Source organism: Mixophyes fleayi, chromosome 4, assembly GCF_038048845.1.
Source record: "Mixophyes fleayi isolate aMixFle1 chromosome 4, aMixFle1.hap1, whole genome shotgun sequence".
NCBI classification, from domain to species: domain Eukaryota; kingdom Metazoa; phylum Chordata; class Amphibia; order Anura; family Limnodynastidae; genus Mixophyes; species Mixophyes fleayi.
The window spans coordinates 217,390,319-217,417,996 of record NC_134405.1 but is presented as its reverse complement, the minus strand read 5'-3'; the positions used below and the strand labels follow the sequence as shown (position 1 = coordinate 217,417,996).

Genomic DNA, 27,678 nt, shown 5'->3' with positions numbered 1-27,678 from the left:
TATGTGGGACAGATTGTACATGTGAGGTTATCCGAACATCTTAGAAACATTAAGAGAGAATTTAGTATACATAGTTTATCGGATCACTACTCTAAACACAAGCATGACCCCAACACATTCAAGTTTGTAGGGATTAAGAACGTTCAGAAGAATTGGAGGGGGGGGTGATTTTGTGAAGATAATCTCTAAGAAGGAATCCAAATGGATGTATGAGCTGCATACCCTCTCCCCACGAGGTCTTAACCTTGATTTTGAATTGGGAGTTTTTTTGGATGATGAATGAGTATCCTTTACCTTTTGGTCATGTGGGGGTTTATTTGAATTACTATGAGGGATGTTCCCATGTTTGAAATACTGTTTTCCATTTATTCTGTACATGGTTTTGCTTATGCCATTAGATATAGGTATAGGTTTAGCATACATGGGTTCTTTATTCTCTAAGAGATTGTTGTTATTTGCCAGTGCAATGTTATTGACTCCTATACCAACAAGGGGTGTCTCTCTTGTTCCGATTGCGTGTGTGTTCCTTATTCCTGCCTCTCCCATTGGCAGCCTGGATCTATCGTGTTTGTCCTTATATACTTTTTTACTACCATTCATCTATCATGAGGAAGCACGCCTGAGCGCGGGTGAAACGCGTTGATAAGAAGGATGGTCTATGTTTTATTAAAAAAAAAACTAGCGTTGTGAGAGCGATGCAGAGGGTATTATTCTGTCATACACAGCAGAAAGGACCTGTTGTTTAGTCTGCATGCGCACAGGAATCCGGAGAAGCTATTGAAGCAAAAGAATCAGTGACTGGAAGCGCAGCCGGCTGGCCTTTCTCTGGACTTGAGAAGTGAGCTACCTACTGACATTACCTGTTTACCGGAGCCTGCTTCTGCGTGCAAGGTATTTCCTCCTCGGTTTTTCCATTCCACCAGTTAGTTTATGAGCACGGACATTGGGACTGCCTTTGGTTTCTTTAGAACTTTTTTTGGTGCAGAGATATCACTTTGCATGACACTGTCTATATCTATCTGGAGGAAATTGGAGTATGTCATTTTTCTGCTCCTAGGATCTATTAATTGGCTAATTTTTAATACACTTTATGCATGCATATGTTTTTCTGTGATCCAATACATGGACTTACATTTTTGTTTCATATTATTTGTTTTTTAGTAACATATTTTATTTTAATATTTTTTTGATTTTTGTCTGCAGACCTTTTCTATTTTAACTGTATTTAGATGTTTTTTGTGTCTTTGTGTTTTGTTGTGGGATATTTTATTATCAATTATACTTTCTTCAATATATTTGGTCCTCAGTTGTTTTCAGTTAGTGCCGGGGAATTTTTTGTTGCATTATATGGTTCATTTGGAGAGGATTAGGGATCTCCTCCCCACTTCCCTTCAGTTTGGCAGCTTACATTTGACATTTGGTAAGCGCTGGTACACGCCCCCCTTTCTTTATAACATTTGGTGTTAGCCGCCTGTCTTTCTCCTTGACCAGCTGACAGACAGAGCGGGGGGAGTGGGGGGTGCCCCTGACCCGATGAATGCCGGTGGGCCCCCCAAATGCCCGAGGCCCCTGGGCTCTAGCCCAGTTAGACCTCAGGTTAATCCAGCCCTGGAGAGAGATGAGGGTGAGCTAGAGAGCCACCGTTTTGGATGTGACTGCCTCATTGATATTCTGTCCATGTAGCCTTTAAAAACTGTGCAGGAGGAAATATATGTATAAAGGAATTGTATATACTTATTTTATCACTGCAACAGTTTAAGAATGTGCTAAAGTGAAGAAGGAGTGTAAATAGTTTATTTTGCAATATAGAGATGGTCTGGCGCCCCCATTATTGAGACATATGATTGCACTGCACTACTAAGTTACATCACCTGTGTCCCAACATCTTCACAGAGACTCTGTAAAAATAACCTGCATGTGCGGAAACCCCCTGGTCATCTCCATCCACGCCAGGGCGGAGAAGGAGGTGCACTGCCTAAACTGTGCTCTTCAACATTACACACAGTGAAAGGGGGTTACACAAGAAGGGTATATAGTTACTGTCTGTCTAACTGCAATGAACATCATTGTTATTATTGACAGAGTATGATTTTTAAACAAAGTATTTTTTCAAGGTGTGTATATTTCTTTTTACAAATTTTTGTATCTTTGGATGTCAGGGTGTGCTGGAACTTTTAGGCCATCGTCATCATCATCAACATTTATTTATATAGTGCAAGCAAATTCCATTGTCATTTACAATTGGGAGCAAACAGTAATAAAACGATACTGGGTAATACATACAGACAGAGAGCTTACAATCTATGGCACAATGGGAGTTTGATACAAGAGGCTAAGTGCTACATATTGCGTATTGATTAGTGGACTATATGGTCCAGTCACACAGCAATGTTGGTCACAGGGTTGTTGTCTTCTGTTAACTGTATAGAGGGTGGTAATAGTGTAACCTAGGGAGATTAAGAGGGTGGTTGTGGATTATTATAAGCTTGCCTGAAGAGGTGGGTTTTCAGAGAACACTTGAAGGTAAGAGATTAGAGGAAAGTCATGATGTGCGAGGGAGGGAATTCCATAAAGTGGGTGCAGCCCAAAAAATGTCCTGTAACCATACAGTATACAATGTCTTCAAAAAGCATAATTTTCCTTGGACCAACTTGTGACATAGCACCATATATCCCAACTTCAGGGGCTGCTTTGAGTAAGAATTGGGTTTTGTTTCTAAATAATAGATGTGAAAATGCACCAAAGCAACAGTTTCATCTGTGAATATCACATCACTGAATAGTTCTTTACTATAAAACCAAGCTTGGACCTGGGCTATCTTTTTCTCTTTATTAAGGAAAATCTGTGTGAAAAACATGTGCAACATTAACAATTTGTTAAGAAATGTGAATGTTGTAAACATGTATATAAGTATTCACACTGCTTATGGCTGTAATGTACAGTTTTATTGTATAATGTACCAGGTGGGACCAAAGGTCCACCTGAATTGGCGCTCCATATGAGATTTATGCTGCTTTTAGAGATTTCTATGCCTTGCTGACTTTTCATCATTCTATGGCTTAATACATCCAAATTGTTCCTTACTTCTGTTACTGATAGACAAACATAGTTTTTAGATTGGAGCAGAACCATACTGTATATATGAAAAACAGAGGTGCAGTACAGTGAGTCTGATTAATTTTTAGATGAATAGGTCATTAGGTTTTTCTTAGTTCTTTGACTTGTTACCAGACACTTTGTCTGCTCATATAAACACCTTAACCTTGCAGCCACTACAGGACGGCCCTCTTTTGCCATAGCATATATCTAGTCAGTCGATACATTGTCAAATGTTGGGGTCACTCTCAGTTTCAACATCAACATTGTGTGTGGGCAGCAGAATAAACTGTAATTGTATAAATGGATGTTTGTGTTCTCTTCTCTTGTTCTAGGTATATTCGGTATTTGGAAGCTGCTAAAGTCAAAAAGAAAAACTGTAATGTATTATGTAGTGTATAAAGGTGATGTCCATTGTTTTAACAGAAATGCTATGGGAGCAGATTTGCAATTTACAGAGCACATATTGTAATTTTTCCACAACTTTGTAACATTACACCCCTCAAAAACTTTGAGTCGAGAAACTTCAATCATATTTCCGCTTGCATTCCCATTGTCAAGACAACCAAAGTGAAGGCCAAAGTCAGACAGAAGAACCTGACAAAGCCATCAAGACAGCATATGGAAAAGTTAAGAAATTCAGTCCTTTGTTTCACAGATGTTGACAGTGGTCCCGAGCTAGGACAGAACATTGTCATCGTTACAACTGCTAATGGACCAGTCAGCTCAGAACCTGTCATCTGTATAGCTCCACAAATGGATACAAGCCATCTGCTGAGGAACAGTACTGATTTACTAACAGGTGATGACACAATGGTCCTCATTTAGAGTTGGACGTAAGTCCACATCTAAGACGTAAAAATCCATATACAGCATTAGCAGTAATATTAAATAAACAGAATTTGAGTACACAGGTCACTGTCTGGAAAGGATGGAAGTAGCAGTATTTCTCCAGAAGATTGGCACATGGGCAACAGTGAGCACGTCCAGCACTACAGGAATGGAGGCTGCTTTAGGCGAAGACCATGATTAGACTGATGCTAGAGATGTATTCTTGACTTTCAGCATCTGATGTTACATACTTACAGTATACAGTAAGTAGGTTGAGTAAAATGCAATGCAAGCCCTCTGCCTGGTGTGGCAGAGAAGTGTTATGGAATTATAAGTCCTAGCATGCAGATTTAATAACACACACACACATGCTCACATACAAACATTGTTCCTTCATTTCAGTAGGGTTTCAAGCCTGTGTCTCACATGCAGAAATCTCATGAGATGAATGGAGGAAGCTTCTATTATAATAATATAGTAAATTAAACGCTGACTCAAGACATTTTATGAAAAAAAATGCATTTAAATTAGGTAGATTAACCATTTTAATGTGAATCTTCTATCTTCTCCTAATCCAATGGGAGAGTTCTAATCCATTTGAAATAAAATAAAAAGTATATTAAACAATGCTCCAAACATCAGCCACAGAATAATAATAATAATAATAATAATAATAATAATAATAATAATGATAGTAACATTTTATTTAGAACTTTTATCCCGAATGAAGTGCCCTGTGTCAGTATAATGCTTGCTACATCTTTATATATAAAACACTACTAAACACAGTAGTGTGCTAACTCTATGTTGGAATGTGGGGTCTCAGAATTTGTTTTTGGAGTCTCCTGATTGTCTGACATGCAAAACATTCTGAACAATACACACTGATACTTTTAGTCTCTGATCAATGACAGACTGACACTTTCGGCCCCAGCTGAGAAAAAAAAGTTGAGCAGATATTATAATAAAAAGTGATTGTTTTTAGTTTCTCATGCAAATGCACACAAGCACTGACATGAACATACAATTCCTCTGTGTATAGTTACTGTACTGGTATTTAGTTGCTGTAAGGAAAGATTGCAATATAATTCCAAATAAGGAGAAGGATGGATAGTAGTTAAAATTCTAATTTGTACCGATTTGTGATAAACAAGGTTTATATTCACTCAATTTGTTTCACTAAAATGTTTATGTTACCAAAGCTAGTGCTGTGCCCTAGGTATATTATTATTGTTATTATTATTATTATCCTTTATTTGTTGGGTGCCACAAGATTTCCGCAGTGCCATACATAGTACAAACAGTAGACTATACAGGGTGAAACAGAACTGAACAGTAAACAAATAACATCAATACTTCAGAAACTCCAGGCATGGCTATTGCTGTAGAGATGGAGCAGAAGAACAGGTATGGAGACAGAAGGGAAGAGGGCCCTGGTCATAAGAGCTTACATCCTACTGGAGGATGAACATACATCAGGCACAGAGGGGAGTCAGATGAGGGGATATAGCAAGGGGAGAGATGAGGGGATATAGCAAGGGGGAGTGAAGAGGGGGGCCAGGAGGAGAGAGGGGAAAACGAGCGGAGAAGATAAGAGAGGGTTAGGTGGATGGTTGGTAGGCTTTGAGGAACAGGTGATTTTTAAGTGCCCGTTTGAAGGAGCACCAGTTAGGAGATAGACGGATGGAGTAAGGGAGGTTGTTCCAGTGAAGGGGGTCAGCACGGGAGAAGTCTTGGATTCTGGAGTGGGATGAGGTGATTAGAGTGAAGGAGAGGCAATGGTCATTGTCCGAGCGCAGGGAGCAGGCAGGAGTGTGAATGGAGAGGAGGTTAGAGATATAGGGGGCAGTAGACTGAGAGAGAGCCTTGTAGGTGATGTGAGGAGTTTGAAAAGGATTCTGTAGGGGAAGGGGAGCCATTGTGAGGCAAGGCAGAGAGAGGAGGCAGAGTAGGAGCAACATGAAAGGAAGATGAGTCTTGCAGCCGCATTGAGTATAGAACGAAGGGGGGCGAGATGGGAGTGGGGGAGGCTGGTAAGGAGGAGGTCGCAGTAATCAAGACTGGAGATTATGAGTATGTGGATGATAGTTTTGGTGCCATTCTGAGAGAGGAAGGGCCGGATGCAGGCAATGTTGCATAGTTGAAAGTGACAGGCTTGGGCAAGGGCTTGAATGTGGGGGGCAATAGAGAGAGAGGAGGCAAGGGTGACGCCCAGACAGCGGAGTTGGGTGACAGAGGAGATGGTTGTGATGTTAACAGTGTTAGAGAGGTCAAGGTGGGAGAAAAATCTAGGGTAAGGAAAGACAATGAGTTCAGTTTTAGAGATGTTAATTTTGAGAAAGCATGTGGACATCCAGGAGGAGATGGCAGAGAGGCAGTCAGATACATGAGAGAGGAGGGTGGGGGAGAGATCAGAAGAAGAGATGTAGAATTGAATGTCATCAGCATAAAGGTGATACTGAAGACTGAAGGAGGAGATGAGAGCACCAAGGGAGGTAGTATAGAGTGAAAAGAGTAGAAGGCCGAGAACAGAGCCCTGAGGGACTGCTACAGGAAGAGGGGAGGGGGTAGAGGAAGAACCAAACGTGGATACAGAGAAGGAGCAGTTAGCAAGGTATGAGGTGAGCCAGGCTAGGACAGATCCAGAGCGGCAGAGAGAGAGAGAGAGAATAGTTTGCAGCAGGAGGGGGTGGTCCACAGTGTCGAAGGCCACAAAGAGGTCGAGGAGGATGAGTAGGAAGAAGTGACCCCTGGATTGGGCTGATAGAAGTACACTGAGTAAATACAATATTAACTAGAAATTGTGTCCCCCATATGCTTATGCCCCATTAACACTCTATACTCCATTACTTTTAAATTGGAAAAAAAGTGTGGCTAGTAAAGTCCAAGTACCAAAAATGGATATTAAAAGTGGAAAACATAAAATTAGCATAAATCCATTTATAGTCCCCCCTCTAAATCGTACAACCCTAGGTACATGCCTAGCTTGTCTATGAGTAAATATAGCTCTTCCTATTATAATGGCACTGGGTATGAATGATCAATTGCTGCTCTTGCCAACTATTTTTTTCCCTGTACTTGGCATAATTTTATTCTGCAGATAGAGATCATGCTTAATCATGTGGGAAATTATTATAATGGTGAAACGCTCATAACCAACTGTATACAGCTGTCAATGGCACTGAATGTGTCTTTTCTTTCAACCCTTTTCCGACTGAACTGTAAAAAATAGCATTTGGCATTTACCAGTATTTGTGTGTACAATCTTTTAAAGGCAGGACAGGTGAAAGGTATATTTGCCTTGGCCTTACTAATACAGTAGACTATTTGTAGACTTCCTAATAAGGGAACCTTACGTTGTAGGAGGTGTATCCCTTGTGGTTGCTGGAGGGCTGGTGCAATGATATGCAATGATGATGATGGCTATTAGTAGCACAATCTATCGGCTTCTGATTGGTTGACTGCGGATTGCGTATAGTACTGAAATCATAATATCAAGTTACGTTCATCTATTCACATTACATAGTGGAGATTTTACATTTTTATTTCTACTGGTAAGAAGATTCCTGAATTATTTTTGATGGGGAAAACAACAGATATTTGTATTTAATTTGATTTGTATTTAAGGTTAATTACATTTTATATTGAAAATATGACTTTCGCATTTGTTAATACCTGTGAAGACAATATTTTCTTGTCATTACATTATAATCTGTACAAATAGGATAGCATTTACTAATCATAATGGCAAGCCACATCTCTATAATATCTCCATGCTGTTGTGGGAAGTAAGAATACACACTTGTTACTCCTGATGTATGCCTGGCACAAATAATACTGTTTTGTGGTGGATGAATGTTGAGATGGCTGCCATTGTGAGTGGTCAAACTGAATAATAATCTTGACCTAGCGCAAGCTCTAAAACTCTCCTGTGTCAACAAAGCTCCAATATTGCCATTTTTATTGTAAAAAAACCACATATATAAACTACTGTTGCCTCTTGGTAAAGAATAAGTAAATATATCAAACTATTTGTATGGTTGCACTAATTGTGTAAAGATAACAATGTACAAAACCATGACTTGAAGTACTGTTCCAATTTTGCTAATATTGTCATATAACACCAGTATGTGTATGTATATATATATATATATATATATATATATATATATATTAGGGATGTGCACCGGCCACTTTTGGTGTCTCGTGTTTTGTGTTTTGGGTTCGGATTTGCTTGAGGTATTGGGTTCGGATTTGTTTCGCAAAACACCTGACGAAAGGTTTCGGTTCGGATTTAAGGTTTTGGATTCGGATTTATTTTGAAAAAAGCATAAAAAGTGTACCAATTTGGTACCGGGGCCACAATACCTCCTCCGACTTTCAAGTGTAGTGTTTCTAAGTTATAAACCCTACAGTAGTTTGAGCACGTCAATACCTCTTGTTTTAGACGACCATGGTACTGAGCATTCATCATTGAGATCCCATCAAGTATGTGAAAGACAGACAGGGTTGAAGTGTTTTTTGTTGACTTTGTTAACCAAAAAACTGTCCCTGTTGCAAATATTCGTGCAATGAAGAGTGACTTTTTCATTTAAAGGATCAAGCTTTCAAGTGTAGTGTTTCTAAGTTATAAACAGTACAGTAGTTCGAGGACGTCAATACCTCTTTTTTTTATTATGACTGGGCATTTAACTTTTGGTTTAATTTGTTTAATTGGTTTTAATTTTGTTTTACTTTGTGCTCATGGCAAACGACTGTTGAACGGTCACATAATGCCAAAAAATGAGTTGCAAGATGGAATTGTCCTTGGGCCCTCCCACCCACCCTTATGTTGTTGAAATAGGACATGCACACTTTAACAAACCAATCATTTCAGCGACAGGGCCTACCAAACAACTGTGGCTGAAATGATTGGTTTGTTTGGGCCCCCACACCAAAAAAGCTATTCATCTCTCCCTGTACAAACTCAACTGGCTCTACTGAGGCAAGATGTCGTCCTCATCCTCAGATTCCTCGCCCCCTTCAGTGTGTACTTCTTCATCCTCACACATTATCAATTCGTCCCCGCTGGAGTCCACAACCACAGGTCCCTCTGTAGTATCTGGAGGCCAGTGCTGTACTTGATTGAGTAATTGATAATTCATTTTTATGAACATCATTTTTTCAACGTTCTGAGGAAGCAACCTCCTTCGCCGCTCACTGACCAGGTTACCCGCTACACTAAAAACTCTTTCCGAGTACACACTGGAGGGGGGACAACTCAGGTAAAATAGAGCCAGTTTGTACAGGGGCTTCCAAACTGCCTTTTTTTCCTGCCAGTAACAATATGGACTGTCTGACATGTCTACTTGGATGGTGTCAGCAAAGTAATCATCCACAATTTTTTCTATTGTGACAGCATCCAATGCAGCGAGAGTAGACATGTCTGCAATGGTTGGCAGGTCCTTCAGTCCGGACCAGATGTTATCAGCATCCCCGCCAGTGCCTCTTTTGGGAAAACTGAGCTTTTTCCTCGCAGCCATAGATGTGGAAGAAAATGAGGGTGGAGCTGTTGGCATGTCACGGTCCTCTTCAGAGGACAATCTCCTGACCAGCAGGTCTTTGCACCGCTGTAGACTTGTGTCCGCCGGAAACAGAGACACAACATACGCTTTAAACCGAGGATCGAGCACGGTGGCCAGAATGTATTCCTCTGACTTTAAAAGAGTGACCACCCTCTGATCCTGGCAAAGCGTACGAAGGGCTACATCCACAAGAGCTACATGCTTGGTGTAATCGCAATGGCTTACCAGCTCCTCCCTCACTTTCTCCAGCTGCTTCTGCAACAGCCTGATCAGGGGAATGACCTGACTCAAGTTGGCAGTGTCGGAACTGACTTCTCGTGTGGCAAGTTCAAATGGCTGCAGAACCTTGCACAACATGGAAATCAGTCTCCACTGCGCTTGACTGAGGCGCATCCCCACTCCTTTGCCTATGTCGTAGGTGGCTGTGTAGGCCTGAATGGCCTTTTGCTGCTCCTCCATCCTCTGCAGCATATAGAGGGTGGAGTTCCAGCGCGTTACAACCTCTTGTTTGAGGTGATGGCAGGGCAGTTTCAAACTTTTTTGATGGTGCTCCAGTCTGCGGTAGGCACTGGCAGAATGCTGAAAGTGTCCAGCAATTTTGCGCGCCCCCACAAGCATCTCCTGCACACCTCTGTCACTCTTGAGGTAATGCTGCACCACCAAATTAACAGTGTGTGCAAAACATGGGACGTGATGGAAATTGCCCATATTTAATACCCGCACAATGTTACTGGCATTGTCTGACACCACAAATCCCCATGAGAGTCTAAGTGGGGTAAGCCACTGGGAGATAATTTCCCTCAGTTTCTCTAATATGTTGTCATCGTTGTGCCTCTTATTAAAGGCTGTAATACACAATGTTGCCTGCCTTTGCACGAGCAGCCATTGTGTAGTTGCTGCTACTGATGCAGCTGCTGCTGTTGCTGCGGAAGGCGATGCATCTACCCAGTGGGCTGTCACAGTCATATAGTCCTTCGTTTGCCCTGAACCACTTGTCCACATGTCCGTGGTTAAGTGGACAGTGGGTACAACAGCATTTTTAAGAGCACTGAGGACACTTGCTCGTACTTTTCTGTACATCTTTGGTATCGCCTGCCTAGTGAAGTGGAACTAGGGGACACAATACCTCCATCAACCCTCTAAATCCCACTCCACTGATGGCGGACACCGGGCGCACGTCTAACATTAACATAGCAGTTACAGCCGCAGTTATATGCTTTGCAATAGGGTGACTACTATCGTATTTTGTGGTCATGGCAAACGACTGTTGGACAGTCAATTGTTTTGTGAAAGATGTAGCGGTCTTACGACTTCCCCTCTTGGAAGATGACCGACTAATACCAGCAACAGCAGCAGTGGCAGTAGTAGGCGTACCGCTGCAGGATTCCTCGGATGAATCCCGTATTGAAGAGGACTCAGTCTGGCTGGTGACTTGGGCTGCAGGACTGAATCTGATGGAGATCGTGGAGGAAGTTGACGAGGAGGGTGTTGCTGGTGTGTATCCAACAGGACCAAGGGATTTAGGTGTCCCTGTACTGATGACAGTCCTAGCCCCAGTTCCTGAACTAACCACTGAACTATGAAGGTTATTCAAGTGACGTAAAAGGGAAGATGTCCCTAGGTGGGCAAGATCCTTACCCCTGCTTATTTGAGCTTTACACGAGCTACATATGGCCATACATTGGTTGGTCGGATTTGGATAAAAATAACTCCAGACCGAAGAGGTGCATTTTTTGGTCTTCTGACCAGGCATGACAATGGGCTTTTTAATCCCATGGACATCAGCTGTTTCCCCCCCTGGTGCCTCATTTACAATAACCACATCAGCATCCTCATCATCAAGTTCCTCCACAGCGCCAGCTACATCAATAGCCTCCTCCCGAGCCACCTCTTCCCGTACAGTGATGGGAAGGTCAGGCTTGACAACCACCAACACCCTTGGACTCGCCTTGGGGATTTGTGATAATTTCTCTTTAGAAGGCAGAGTTGTTTGCTGTTTTGTTGCTAATAGCATAACTCTCTTCAATTTTTTGTAGGGGGGGAAGGAGGAGGAGGGCTAAGATCCTTGGGTGAAGCTGAACCACTAGTCATGAACACGGGCCAGGGCCTAAGCCATTCCTTGCCACTCCGTGTCGTAAATGGCATATTTGCAACTTTACGTTTCTCCTCAGATGTTTTAAATATACTTTTTTTGCTAATTTTACTGAACTTTGGCTTTTTTGATTTTACATGCCCTCTACTAGGAGATTGGGCATCAGCCTTGGCAGACTACGTTGATGGCATTTCATCGTCTATGTCATGACTAGTGGCAGCAGCTTCAGCATTAGTAGGAAGTGGGTCTTGATCTTTCCCTACTTTATCCTCCAAATTTTTGTTCTCCATTATATGTAGCACAAGATACTGCAGAATGTGTGAACTTAGTAATATTGTAGTACCAATGGACTTATACTGCAGAATGAGTTTACTTTGTAATATTGCAGTACCACTGGACTTATACTGCAGAATGTGTGAACTTGGTAATATTGCAGTACCAATGGACTTATACTGCAGGATTGCTTTTGGATATTTTTTTTTAATTTATTTTTTTTATTATTATTTTTTGGTAATTTTTTTTATAAATTTTGTTTAAAATTTTTAATAACTTGGGAATAATGGGGAAATAACAATGCCCTTAGAAGGACAGAGCACAGGACACAGCAACACTGGACTGAACAGGACACAGTACAGGACCCAGCAGCACCACTGAACTCAGAAGGACACAGCACAGGACACAGCACCACTGGACTGAACAGAACACAGCACAGCACAGAACTGAAGAGCACAGCACAGCACAGAACTGAACAGCACAGCACAGCACGAGATATAGCAGGACAGAGGACCACCTAACACACCCTCCCTCTACCCTGATCACTGCCCGAGTGAATATGGCGGCGACAAGCGGGGAATTTATATAATACGAGTATCGCGAGATCCGACAGCGGGATTATGACTCAGAGCCTTGGTTTCAGTTTTGCAATTGGTGGGAATACCCGGATCTGTCTCGGATCCGGCTCGGATCCGCAACGTTCGGGTGGGCTCAGATTTCAGAAATCCGAGTGCGCTCATCTCTAATATATATATATATATATATATATATATATATATATATATATATATATATTATCCAGATGTGCTATAACAAGTCAACTATTGCCAGAAAGAACCCTTAATCAAGATTCACTTGGATAGTCTGCAAAATAGAAAATGATTTCATCTGAAAGTAACTTATGCAGAAGATGTGAAAATTGGTGTCATCACATGCTACAAACATGTAGTCCTGAAGGGGTTAGTCAACCATCAGTAACTTGCTATTGCTTTTCTTTTAACTTGTAACTCTTCTGTTTGTTTTGTTTATTTGTTTTTTTTTTCTGTCACCTATAGCTCCAACATGAAAGTTCATTGAATTTTGGTTCATCAGACACAGCAGTCACTTGCAACTCTAGCGGTGTGATATGGTCCCCTGGGTTAAATATATGCTTGTTCTGCCTGACACTGCTACCCATAAATGAAATGTACTAGAAACAAGGTGAAACAGAGAGTGAGCATAGAGAGAGAGTCTGGGTGGATCCACAGTCTAGGTCAGAGACAATCATTTAAATCTTTTTGCAATCACTATAATCATAATTCTTTCTTCTCATCGTCTACTTCAATTTTCTATTTTAATGCCTGTTCTTTCTCCTGTCAACAAATGTGCAGTCCTGTTCCACAGCAGCAGCAATTACATGAAATGAGAATAGAAAAAAATTAGGGGTGTGCACCGGCCACTTTTGGTGTTTTGGGTTTTGGGTTCTGATTAGCTTGAGGTTTTGGGTTCTGATTTGTTTTGCCAAAACACCCCACGAAAGGTTTTGGTTCTGATTTTGGGTTTTGGGTTCTGATTTTTTTTTTAAAAAAAGCATAAAAAGTGCTAAAATCCATATATATTTTTTTTTTCACTCCTACACTATTATTAACCTCAATAACATTCATTTCCACTAATTTCCAGTCTATTCTGAACACCTCACACCTCACAATATTGTTTTTAGTCCAAAAGGTTGCACCGAGGTAGCTGGATGTCTACGCTAAGCGACACAAGTGGGCGGCACAAACACGTGGCCCATCGTAGGTGGCTGTGTAGGCTTGAATGGCCTTTTGCTGCTCCTCCATCCTCTGCAGCATATAGAGGGTGGAGTTCAAGCACGTCACTACCTCTTGTTTTAGTTGATGGCAGAGCAGGTTCATGCTTTTTTGATGTAGCAGGAACAGTGAACGTAGTTTAATATCTGATACTAATATTTCTGCACTGCAGGAACAGTGAACGTAGTTTAATATCTGATACTAATATTTCTGCACTGCAGGAACAGTGAACGTAGTTTAATATCTGATACTAATATTTCTGCACTGCAGGAACAGTGAACGTAGTTTGACTTTGAAATAGCAGTACCTATTTTTTGGTACAGCAGCAACAGTGAATGTAGTTTATATAAACTATATAACGTATTTTTATATATTGCAATACTAATATTTCTTGACTGCAGGAACAGTGAACCTATTCATATATTGCAGTAGAAATTTTTAGAGACTTTTCTTATAATTTTTTTATATATTTTTTTAATTATTTTTGTACAAGTTTTTTATAATTATTTTTTTATTTTTTTATAACTTTTTAATAATTTGGAAATAACTTTGCCCTTAGCAGAACAGAGCACAGGACACAGGCAGCACCACTGGACTCACAAAGGAAAGAAACCACTAAAACCAAAAGCAGGACAGGAGCTCCCTAACTACAACCTCCCTCACGAGTTTTCACAGCAGCAATGAAGATGGCGGCCGCACTGCAGAGGATGCACTGATGGAAAATATGAAAAATAATTCAACCTAAGTAATTCAATGGGTAAAATGTGAAACACTGGAGTACAACAATGTGTTCCAGGTAAAATGGTTCAAGTCGGTAGGTTTCCTGTAAGTGCCGAAAAGTACAATGCATTTCACACACAACAGCAAAAATATTTCCCGATCTTTCTCTTGCTCTCTCTCTCTCTCCCTCTCTGTCACAAACATGCTCCCATCTTCCGGGACTTTGGGTGTATGGGGTTACACACGATTCCAGCACACAGTCTCTCTGTTATCTATCACACAGTTTATAGACCTGCTGAATCTCCCCCACAACAGTGCTCTCACACCCGCACACACTTCAGGTTTGCCACCACCTATTGAATAAGAGCAATAGGACCCCAATATACTGTTCCACACTGGCACACAAGGCTTCTGGTTACCCACAGGTTAACAAGGCCCACACCAGCAATCAAAGGGTTAACTCTTCAACACCTCCAGACTGTTACACAAATGTAAATGCAAGCAAACACTAAGCTTGTTAGTCCAATGTATTAACAAATCACACACTGGCATTCAAAGGGTTAACTTGGTTGCGCTATATTCTTCTTAACAGGCTAATGGATTCGTTAGAGTATCAAGGACGCAACTTATTAAATTTATAGATTTAATATACAAAGGTACAGGGCATTCAGATACAGAAACAAATAGATAAACAATTGACTTACATAACCAAAGCAGATTTAAAAATAAAAGACAGTTTCAGAATATAACTTAGATGAGTTGTATAATTTGTGCCATGGGAAATTGGCTTGGAAGATGGACAGCTTATCAATGTGGATTGATTTTCCCAAAAGACTACAATTTTTTGTAGCTGTTCTCATCTTTTTAAAGACACTTTCACACCTTTTCCCCACCTTCAGTGGCTGTGCTTTGTAACACTGCTTACAACCACAATTTGCATTTGCCTGATTTAATTCCCAATTTTACTATGTGACCTAACTTTTCTGTGAAGTATCACACATACCTAATTTTGTTATTAATAGATTCCCTATGAATTTACCCATCTATTGATACCAAACAGTCCTAGGTACAGTGTATTAGTGGAGCTTACACTCATTTACTCAACTGCTCTGTGTGACAGAATGCTTAATTTGACATATGAGTTGCCCTTCATCATGCTATTGAGAAATATGTGGTTGATCACTACTTTTATTGATTTTAAGTGGCATATTTGAAAAATGAATTGTTTTTGTCTATATAAAATATAGCTAGTCATCGCATGGTCTCCTTGTGCAAGACAACATGCTGAGTGATTCCTAAAAGTCTATTCAGGTGTCAAACCTCCATTCTAGGCCAGGATATAGCTTACCCCATGAGGTCTTTGAAGCTGACACAGATGACACTGCAATCTTCTAACACCGGGATGTGCAAAGCCACCAAATAAACACACAACTGACTTCCCATTTTACACCTTACTAGCTCAATTTATCAATGGATTCATTTGGTATAACATATTTACACTGCAGTTTTGATCAGGCTTTATTCCCCCAGTTATGTTATAGGCTAATCCTTATAACTGTAATTCCTCTATGATCTCTACACCTCCCCCTTTAAGAGATGGCATGGGGATTGACTGACAGGTCAGTGGCCAAGCGCATCTTATTTAATTTCCCCTTAGTGAGATAAGACCCCTGGTTCCACTAGGATAATTGTAAACTGGGTCCCACTAGGTTCTCCGGTGAAAGGGGTTATAGACCTTACTCAGCTGGGACTTCTGGTCCTTCAATAGCTGTGGGCTAACCACTGCATTCTTAAGGGGTCATATCCCTTGCATTGCAGTTGCTACACCCACTGGCAATCCCCTCATCTAGCAAACTAGAGACTGGCAGGATACAAGCATCCCAGTCATTATTGCACACTATGTCATACTCCACCGGGGAGCTACTGGACAGAACACTCCCCTCCCCCATGCACTTGTCTATATGGGAATATACAGTAACAGGGAGTTTGACCCCTCATCTACCTTCTCTAAGCCGTTGGATGGCTGGCTAAGAGAAGGTGAGCTAGAAGGTGAGCTAGCCCCCCTGTCTCTATAGAAAATTTAGGTGAATGCTCAGAACTCAGATAGAGATCTGGGTGGTGAACATTCCAAATGCAGGTGACAGCAGCAATGTAAGAACTGCTGTCACTCGCTACTTCCCATTGGTCATATCTATGTGTCTTCCCCACATTTTCAACATCCCTGGGTACTGTTTGTTCTGACACAGAGGACAACCAGGTTCACTCTGCCCTCCCTCCCATTTACACTGTACCCTTACTTCTGAACACATTGCCTGGGTAAGAACGTTGCTGTTATCTAACCCAACAGAATTGATCACATTATCTCCTGTACCTCCTCTTCTCCATCTCTGCCCTGATCCTGTAAGTGGTGCCCAGGGCACAAGCACAACGCTTTATTCACTCCTCCACCTCTCTTCTTCCCTTCCTATCTGTACATTCAATTTCACTTTTACCTCTTTGCCCTATGTACTTATCTCTGCTAAATTGTTACTTGTTTATACATATTGCTCTTTATCTATATTTATTACACTTTGCTTACTGCACTTTGTTTTGTACTACCTTATATGCCATGTTTTGTATGCCATGTATTGTCACCCTATACTGTTTTGCAAAGCTCTATGTACGGCACTGCGGACCCTTTGTGGCACCTTACAAATAAAAGATAATAATAATAATAATAATAATAATAATAATAATAATCTATCCAATTTTTAGCAAGCATCTTATCTACACCAGAATCAATGCCAATATTTGCAGTAACATTGTCATCGGTCCCTACCTCATAACAAGATGTCAGTGGAAGAACATGTTTAGATTCCATTGCAATACTATTTTTGGCATTATCATCATTACTCACTTCAGGTACAATAGAAGATACCCTTTGCCTGTCACATCCTGGTACCTGGGAAAAAACATGGATACTCTCAGCAGATTCTGACACTGTAACATGGGTGGCATTAAAATCATTAAACAATTCAGGTACAATACAATATACACTTTCCCTGAAACATCCTGGTTTGCACATTTCAGGTGCAACAGAACAGACCTTTTCCCTGTCACCTCCTGGTACCTGGGAAAAAGCATTGGTACTCTCAGTAGATTCTAACACAGTAACATGGGTGGCAATAACATCATTGTATCCATCAGGTACAGTAGAACAAACCTTCTCCCGTCACATCCTGGTTTACACATTTCAGGGGCAGCTGAACAGACCTTTTCCCTGTCACCTCCGGGTATCTGGGAAAAAAACGTGGTACTCTCAACTGAATCCACAACATCATCGGTGGAGACACACTGAGACAGCATTCTACCTAAATCAGTCCTAAGTAAGACATTGGCAGGAATATTGTCCGATACCCCTACTTCCCTTAGGCCCCTTTCAGCACCCCAATCAAGGTAAACCTTGGCCATAGGCAAAGTAAGGTGAATTCCACTCACCCCTTGCACAGAAATACATTTTTCTGGCATAATGTCCTCTAACACCTTCCCCCCCAGTTCTGAATGCAACAGTGTAACATCAGCACCCCTGTCTCTTAAGCCAACACAGTTACCTTGTTACCCACAGTGACTGGTTGTAGGTTGTCCTTCTTGCTCCCTTGGGGTCCAGCAGCACACAGGACAGCGAAAGAAGATTGCGGGGAAGGTATTCCTGCAGAGGAGGGTGAAGTATTCTTCATTTCTGGACAGGCCGTATTGATGTGCCCCACCTGGCTGCACACAAAACATCGGCGGGTGTCTCCCAAAACAGGCTTTGCCCCCACCCTCCCAGAAGATGAAGAAACAGAGACTGATGGTGTTGAGGGGGGTGGCATTGATCCTCCTGGCCAAGCCCTTTTCCAGGCAGACTGTCCTGGCGCAAAAGTCCCTCATTTAGCTGCAGGTGCTCGGGTGACTGTATACTTGTCATCCAGACTAGCTGCTTCCGCAGATGATTCAGGGTCCTGATCCACTACCCATTCCTTGACATCAGCTGGGCACAAAGTGAGAAACTGCTCCTGGATCATTAACTCTTTCAGAGCATGAAAGGTGGTGATCTTTAACTCTCCAATAAGAAGTAGACATTTGGGCCACAAGTCCAGAATAAGTTTCAGAAGCACTACATTTTAAATCTCTGAACCTTTGTCTGTGCGTCTCTAGGGTGATATTAAAACGCTACAATAGGGCACTTTGATAGCTTCATATTCTCCGTCCTTCTCAGGTGGGAGATCTGAAAAGCCTCTAATGTTTTCCCTCACAAACTAAGGATTAAATACTGTGCCCACTGATCTTTGGGAAGTCCATACTGTCGGCAAGTCTTTTCAAATCCTTACAAAAAAGCATCCAAGTCCCCATTTTTTCCAGAAAAGGAAATTCTGGACGGGGTCTGCTGATACCAGCTTTTCTGGCTTCTGGTTGGCATTGGAGCTTGGCAAGCTCCAGCTGGTATCTCCTCTCTGCCTCTCGCTCAGCAGCTTCTCTTTCTGCCTGGCAGTCTGCTGCCTCCATAGCAGCACACCACTCTGCGGCCTCCAAGGCCACATGCCTCTCATCTGCCTCCATAGCAGTGTGCCTTTCCCATGCCTGGCGCTGGCATTCTGCAGCTTCCTTCTCCTGGAACTTCTGTATAAGCTTAATTTTGGTTGCAATGTCTGCTGGCCCCAAATGTTTTAGGGCAGTTTGCAAATAAACATCCATAGCAGTGTCCACACTTGACCTATTAGAATTATCAGAATGTAATAGTCCATGGTTTTAAGAAATATCCACATTCAGGTCCTCTTCTGAATCCTGGCTGTGCCCTTCCTGGGAAAAATCTCCAACTTGGCGCTGATCTCTCTGCAAGAGGGCTTCAATCAATTGCTCCTTGCTTTTTCCACTGGTGGGAATTCTTCCCTACTCACATTGTGCCCTCAGTGCCTCCTTTGCCAATGCATTTATATGTCGCAGCCATCTCCTCGGTTATGTTGAAAAATAAAAGATAGAAAAGAAAAAAGAAAGAAGGGAAAGGGACTGTTTTGCACGTATGCCTTAAAAAATAATAATAAGCCCTGAGTTTTGTCCTTGTAAAACTTTTGTATTCCTCACAAGGTTACAATAAGTGCAAGGGTTAATTGCTTAAACCATGCACTTAATACTCTAAGAAATTAAATTATCCCACCGCTATGCCACCAATTTGTCACGAACAAGCTCCCAGCTTCCGTGACTTTAGGTGTTTACTGTATGGGGTTACACACGATTCCAGCACTCAGTCTCTCTCTTACCTATCACATAGGTTATAGAGATGCTGAATCGCCCCCACAACAGCGCTCTCACACCACCACACACTTCAGATTTGCTACCATCTATTAAATAAGGGCAATAGTGCCCCTATATACTGTACCATACTGGCACACAAAGCTTCTAACTAACTAGCTTCTAACTAAGTTAGCAAGGCCCACACCAGCAATGAAAGGGTTAACTCTTCAACACCTCCAGACTATTACACAAATATAAATGCAAGCACACACTATGCTTGTTAGTCCAATGTATTAACAAATCACACACCAGCATTCAAATGATTAACCTGGTCGAGCAATATTCTTCTTAACAGGCTAATGGATTTGTTAGAGTATCAAGGACGCAACTTATTACATTTTTAGATTTAATTTACAAAGGTACAGGGCATTCAGATATAAAAACAAATAGATATATAATTGACATATATAACCAAAACAGATTTAAAAATAAAAGACAGTTTCAGAACATGATTTATAGGAGTTGTATAATCAGTGCATTACGAAATTGGCTTGGAAGATGCACAGCTTATCAATGTGGATTGATTTTCCCAAAATACTGACAATTTCTTGTAGCTGTTCTCATCTTTTAAAAGACACTTTCACACCTTTTCCCCACCTTCAGGGGCTGTGCTTTGTGATACTGCTTACAACCATGATTTGCTTATTGCCTAATTTAATACCCAATTCTACTATTTGACCTAACTTTTCTGTGAAGTATCACACATACCTAATAATACCTGTATTATTAATAGATTTCCTATGAATTTACCCATCTATTGATACCAAACAGGCCTATGTACAGGGTATTAGTTGAGCTTACACTCATTTCCTCAACTTCGCTGTTTGACAGAATGCTTAATTTGACATATGAGCTGCCCTTCTTCATGCTGTTGAGGAATATGTGGTTGATCACTACTTTTATTGATTTTAAGTGGCATATTTGAAAACTGAATTATTTTTGTCTATATAAAATATAGCCAGTCATCACATGGTCTCCTATCATCACAAGTCTATTGAGGTGACAAAACTCCATCCTAAGCCAGGATATAGCTCACCCCATGAGGTCTTTAAAGCTGATACAGGTGACACTGCTATCTTCTAACACCAGGATGTGCAAAGCCACCAAATAAAGACACAACAGACCGTCTGACTTCCCATTTTATACCTTACTAGCTCAATTTATCAATGGATTCATTTGATAAAACATATTTAAACTGCAGGTATGATCAGGCCTTATTCCCCCCAGTTATGTTATAGGTTAATTCTTGTAAATGTAATTCCTCTATGATCACTACACTCTCTCTCTCTTCCCCTGTCTCTGTCCCCCCCTCACTCTCTCTCTCCTTCCCTCTCTCTCCCTCTCCCGCCCCCCTTTCTCTCTCACCTCTTCCTCTTCCCCCCTCCCTCTCTCTCTCTCTCTCTCTCTCTTTCTCTCTCTATTAATTCTCACAGGAAATGTCAATACTAAATACATAGAAATGGTGAATGTTTGGTGGGCACTGCATTCAGCTTAAGGCTATCTGTAGTATTGATTTAATTCATGATACAAATAAAAACAATTTTATTTTTATTCTGCTTTGCATTTCACAGAAATATAATAAATACAACAGAGATAAATGCCTCCGGCACATTAACACAAATTTTCCAACAATAGATGTGGAGTATTAGAGGATAAAAGCAGCTGTTATTCTCAGGTGTTCTATGCTTCCTGAAATTAACTGAGTGAAAGAAAGGTAATTCAATTCTCCTTCTTTCACTCAATTGCTTTGTACAGCAAGGCTTTTTATAGGACCAGACTAATTCTGTTCTTTTATGCTTACCACACATTGCAATGTTAATATATGCCTTTGTCAAAGATTTCCCTTAGGGATCCAAATGATTGTTGGACACACTCTTTTGCTTTATATTGGCTAAATAAATTCACTATATAACTTGGTTATAAATTATTTTCCTTTGAACATATTGCACATCAATATTTCACATAGGACCAGTCTTTATTTGGGTTTATGTTGACCACAATTGTTAAATATAATGTATACTGTAGACATAGGGGTCTATGTACTACGGCAAAAAACATACTAAGTTGGTTAATTGGCTGCTAACAAATTGACCCTAGTCTGTGTGTCTTTGTGTGTGTGTGTGTGTGTGTGTGTGTGTTAGGGAATTTAGACTGTAAGCCCCAATGGGGCAGGGACTGATGTGAGTGAGTTCTTTGTACAGCGTTGTGGAATTAGTGGCGCTATATAAATAAATGATGATGATGATAAGGCAAACACAGAGGAAAATTGCACACTTCAACATTTTCCTACATATTTGATTTCACATAGACCCAAATGATCCATTCTGCTGCTTTGTGTGGCCGTCTGCCAGGGGGAGTTGCCGGAGGTGGATTAATCATTCGCATGCTGTGTGAGTTCTGCTCTGGTAATAAGTGCTCTTTGGTAGTAGGTGCTCTCTAATTTTCTATACTACTAGCATAATGAATCTGGAATCAAAATGAAGATTTAACCCCAGGCTGGGACACAATGTAATCTTCTGTAACATTTAGTTCTTGTTTCTCCTATATGTTAAACTGTCAACATTAATATATAATGTCACAAATTACATTACTTCCCCCTACTTTTCTGTACCCCATAATTGAGTTCACTTAAAAAATATATAAATTAATAGCATGGTTGCCAACTCTCCCGGAACGTCCGGGAGACTCCCGGAATACTGGGAAATCTCCCGGACTCCCGAGAGAGTACTCTAAAATCCCGAATTTCTATGCAGAGCGCCGCGGAGTCCTGAATCCAAACTGCGCATGCGCATATGATGGTAACGGTGTGATGACGTCATCGGCGTGATGACGCGCGCGTGCCCTCTTCCCCAAAACACCATCGTGGGGCACGGAGCTCCGACGCCCATGCCCTCTGGAGACAATATATGCTGGAGTGGAGAGTGGAGACTGGAAACCAAGTGAGGACTCTGAGGCATACTAACAGGCAATTAGAGAGTTTGCAGAGAAATATTTATTAAAGTTTTATAGTGCTTCAAACTGAGTTACCTGCCACCATATACGGAGGGGCCTTTATTTCAGTGAGGGGAGAGAGAGGGGGGACCTTTATTACAGAGAGGGGGGGAGAGAGAGGGGCCTTTATTATAGATAGAGGAGAGTGAGGGGCCTTTATTAAAGAGATTGGGGCCTGTCTTACAGAGAGGGAGGGATTTTTATTACAGAGGGGAGAGAAAGGGGGGCTTTTATTACAGAAAGTGGAGAGAGGGGCCTTTATTATAGATAGGGAAGAGAGGAGGGGGCCTTTATTATACAGAGGAGAGAGAGAGAGGAGCCTTTATTTCAGAGGGGGGAGAGAGAGGGGGGCCTTTATTACAGAGGGGGGGAGAGAGAGGCGGACATTTATTGCAAAAATCAGAGAGAGAAATTGAGATTGGCCTTTATTACAGAGTGGTGGTAGAGAATAATACAGTAGGGCAATGTATCCATGATTGTGATAGACATTAAACTATCCTATATATGGAGAAAAACTAAAGGATCAGATAGGGTCTGAGGTTGTTGAGACTAAAACTGTGCAGAGTAGATGGGCCGTGTGGTTATTATCTGCCATCATATTATATTTGCGTTTGTCTATAGAACGATATTTCAGTGTAATAAATAAACACCTTTTTCAGTCTCATAAATATTGCTGTAATTTAAAGTCTGCCAATTGCAATACAATTTTGTTCTGTTTGCCAAATCTTATAAAGGACTTTTCTCAATTTACTTCAATGTAGTTATAATTTTTACTATTTACATTATATAAATTGCAACAGAAAGACCATAGGAATGCATCACCAATTGAAATTAATTGAAAATGCCCCATTGAATAAATGAAATCATTTAAAACAAATTAAAGGGGAGAGTGTCACTATGTTGGTTGCTCACAGGAGAGAACAACTTGGCTGGGGTAGCTACAAAAGCACACCATGGGGTATATTTACTAAATGGCTGGTTTGTAAAATTGGAGTTGTTGCCTATAGCAACCAATCAGATTCTAGTTATCATTTATTTAGTACATTTTGAAAAATGACAACTAGAATCTAATTGGTTGCTATAGGCAACATCTCCACTTTTTCAAACCCGCAGCTTAGTAAATCTAGCCTCATGTCTGGCTAATCTACTTTACTCCAGGGGGCACAGCTGAAGTTGATGAGCTGAAGAAGGTAAAATTCTGAGTGACTGAGCCGAAAGCCTAAATGTCACAAAGTATAAAGCATGAGACTGCAAATGCTTCAGGAAATGCAATTTTATACATTTCAGAGCAGTGGAGAGTTAACCGAGGAGACTGCAAAGATAATCATCCTGAGTCATACGGAAATTAGTTTACTATTTTGCACATATGTTAAATACTGGCTGTTTTTTCATGTAGCACACAAATACTTGATTGCTCTCTTTATACACTGAAATTTAAATTTGATCTAGAACATGCCCTACCGCAACTATAAATCTGTCCCCATATTTTCAATTTACCTCCTCCTCCAATGCAACATGGTTTTGCCCAGGTGAAAAGTTACTCCTTTTAATGCTTTACTCTCCTTAATGACTCAGCCGGACATTGCTGTGATGACCGGTGGCACATGACAGTCAATTGAATCTCACCCTGAGACTATGATTAAGAAAACCTGCAGAGAAAGTCAATACTCATTCAGTAATTCAGTATTACAATAGTTTGTGTATGTTGCATACTTGCCCTCTTTATATTTCTATTATGGCCCCCGTTGTGAAATAACGCAGTTGCCTCATTTCGTTTTGGGTTAGTGGGCACAATATGACGCGATTCTGTGGGCAGGATGCAGTAGAACAGGCTGCAGATCTTTTTTTCATTTAAGCAAACCTCACTAGGGATAATTAAATTAATATATATATGTAGAGCCGTGGGTAATATGGAGACACAGGTTTTTTGGACTTATAACCCCCTTCTCCAGTCATATCTATTTTTTCAAAACATCCCTAAGCCTAAATAATTACTAAGTAGTCCCCCGCCTTGCTTACCACTGACCCTGGCTGTGGCACCCCTGTGAGATTGCTGATGCACCCCATGTCAGTGTGTAACCGGTGAGTGATGTATAATTTTTTGCTCTGTTCTGAAATATAATATTTGTGCCACTCCTTTATAGATTCTGCATTTGCACTTGGACAGCATTCTGCGTCAGATATCAGTACATCTGGGCCTTACCTCCCAACCAGGAGAAGGTAAGAGTTAACATTTTTATTTTGCACATACACAATTTGGTTTAAGTGATGTATAATTTTTTGCTCTGTTCTGAAATATAATATTTGTCCCACTCCTTTATAGATTCTGCATTTGCACTTGGACAGCATTCTGCGTCAGATATCAGTACATCTGGGCCTTACCTGCCAACCAGGAGAAGGTAAGAGTTACATTTTTATTTTGCACATACACAATTTGCTTTGTAAGCTGTTCCAATGGTGGAAGACACTTTAGTCTAGGGGTCGGCAACCCTTGGCGTTCAGCGCCCTGCATTGTAGCACATTGAGCGGCTATCAATGCAGCACATCTCCAAAACACTGAACTGTTGCACATTTTCTGTGTTATATGACCTGGGGGCATTACTGTGGAATAATATGAACATGATGTACAACTATATGGTATGTTATGAATTGTGGCAACAACTATTTGGCATAATATTGACTAGGATTCTACTATGAGGCATGATTTGTGGGCACAACTGAGGCATAATATGATTTGTGAACACAACTGTGAGGCATAATCTGAATTGGGGGCACTGCTCTGTGGCATAACTGGTGGCACTACTGTGTGGCATAATATGAATTTAATTAAAATATTATGTGTTCTTGATTGTAGTAGATACTTTATAAAGTAAAGGCAATAAGCTTATTCTCAAAATTTTTCCATATCCATATGAAGCTTAACCTCCACATTTGCCCGAATACCAAAACACTAATTTATCTACTTTTACGTATTTTGCAGAAGACTAACTGTAAATAAATTAAAAATCAAAGGGACGGATCTGTTCCCTAAGAATATATAGCAAATTGGATATTTGAAAAAAACTTCAGAATGGATATTCGGAATTACTTTGGCAAACCAGGTGTAAAGCAATCACAACCCCTTGTACCCCAACCAAGTGCGGAAAGTGAAACTATGGTCGTAGCACTTGATTCACCTGAATGTGTACTAGACAGCCATGATGACAGCAATTATCCCAGCACAAGTTCCTATAGGTGTGAGGAGGATGACCAGGCAGAGCCTTGCTCTGGTAACCGAGAGGAACAAGATGAAACACAAAGTGTGCCTGCCAAAAAAAAAAAATACTATTGTGAATTTACACTGCAAGTAACAAAAACATATCCAGTGTTAAAGAAATCCACACGTGGAAAGAATTTTGCTTACTGCACTGTCTGTAAAAGTGATTTTGATATAAAGCACCGTGGTTTGAATGACTGTAAACGCCATATTGAAGGTTCAAAACACAAAAAAATATCAGAAGCTTTGGAAACAAGCAAAAAAATGGATACCTACTTCCATACTTCACATGATGAAAATGCAGTAATTCGTGCGGAAAGGCTTTTTACTGGATTTCTTATCGAGCACAATATCCCTATTTCAGCATCTGATCATGTAGGAAAATTGATGAGAGCTATGATGCCAAATTCAAGTGAGGCTGCTGTGCAAAAATATGGTTGCGGTCGAACCAAATCTTCTGCAATTATTAATCATGCTCTCGCTCCGCACTGTACCCAACCGGTCATAGAAGCATTAAAGCATTTAAAATTTACATTGGCACTAGATGGTGGAAATGATTCAGAGGAGAAATTATTTCCTATATTGGTCTCATATATGGACATTGATGGAAAGATAAAGCTGAAGCTTTTAGATCCTATTGTCTGTAACAACGCCACGAGCATTAATATTTTTAACGCAGTTGATGAGGTGTTTCAAAGTCATCTTATTCCATGGACAAACTGCATTGGTGTGTGTTTGGATAATGCCTCTGTTAACATGGGAAGACTCAGGTCTGTAAAGACTTTAATTCAAGGGAAGAATCCTTCAGTCTTTACAGAAGGTTGCCCGTGTCATCTGGTGCACCTAGCTGCAAGGAAAGGAAACAATGCCCTTTCATTTGATGCTGATGCTTTCCTCTACAAACTAACCAGTTACTTCAGGTTCAGTGCAAAAAGAGTTCAAGCTCTAAAAGATATGAGTGAGTTTGTGGAAGTACAGTATTCGAAAATACTGAAACATGGGGTAACCAGGTGGCTCAGTATGCATCCCTGCATTGAGAGAGTGCTTAAAATGTTTCCTGCTCTGAAATCATTTTTCCAATCTGAAGACTGTGAGAAGAATGCAAGAAGCAGAGCTCTCTGTGAAACGTTTGAGGATGCAACAACAGAGTTGTACATTTTGTTCCTTCACTCAGTGCTTGGTTCATTTAATGAAACCAATATTGTTCTTCAGTATCGTGCTCCTTTTATCCACAAATTGCACGAGTGCTTACTGGATTTATACAGATTGTTGTTGCTGAAGTTGGTCAAACCAAACATAATTAAAGGCGCTGACACTTTTGAAAGACTTCTGGCCATAGATTTTGGGGACCCAGACATGCAAATGGGGGACAGAGAATTATTTATTGGCTTTACCACTAGAAACTACATAAGGACCTGTGCTTCTCTAGAGCTAACAGCAGTGAGAAGGTTTTTTCAGGAAGTTAGAGAATTTTATTGTTCTGCTCTAGCATATATGAAAAATAAGTTTCCCTTTAGTGACGATGTAGTAAAGGCAATGAAAGTTTTTAACTACAGAAAACGCATGGAAGCCGACTTTGAAGATATTGAAATACTGGCACAATGTTTCCCACAAGTGATAGATATTTCAATGATCCCAAAGTTGCATAAAGAATTTTCAGAATTCCGTGTTTTTGACTTGCCTGAGTCCTCTTTAAACAAATGCACAGATGATGGTGTGGAAAGAGTGGACTGTATTTGGCATGAACTAAGTATG

General features: G+C 40.7%; 1 long non-coding RNA gene across 1 annotated transcript; it reads left to right on the top strand.

Annotated features, from left to right (window-relative positions):
- Positions 1–24,053: 24,053 nt before the first annotated feature.
- On the top strand, positions 24,054–26,002 carry LOC142150072 (uncharacterized). Its single transcript, XR_012691000.1, has 3 exons — positions 24,054–24,887; positions 24,991–25,066; positions 25,648–26,002. It is a non-coding gene; the product is annotated as an uncharacterized LOC142150072 (long non-coding RNA).
- Positions 26,003–27,678: the final 1,676 nt, after the last annotated feature.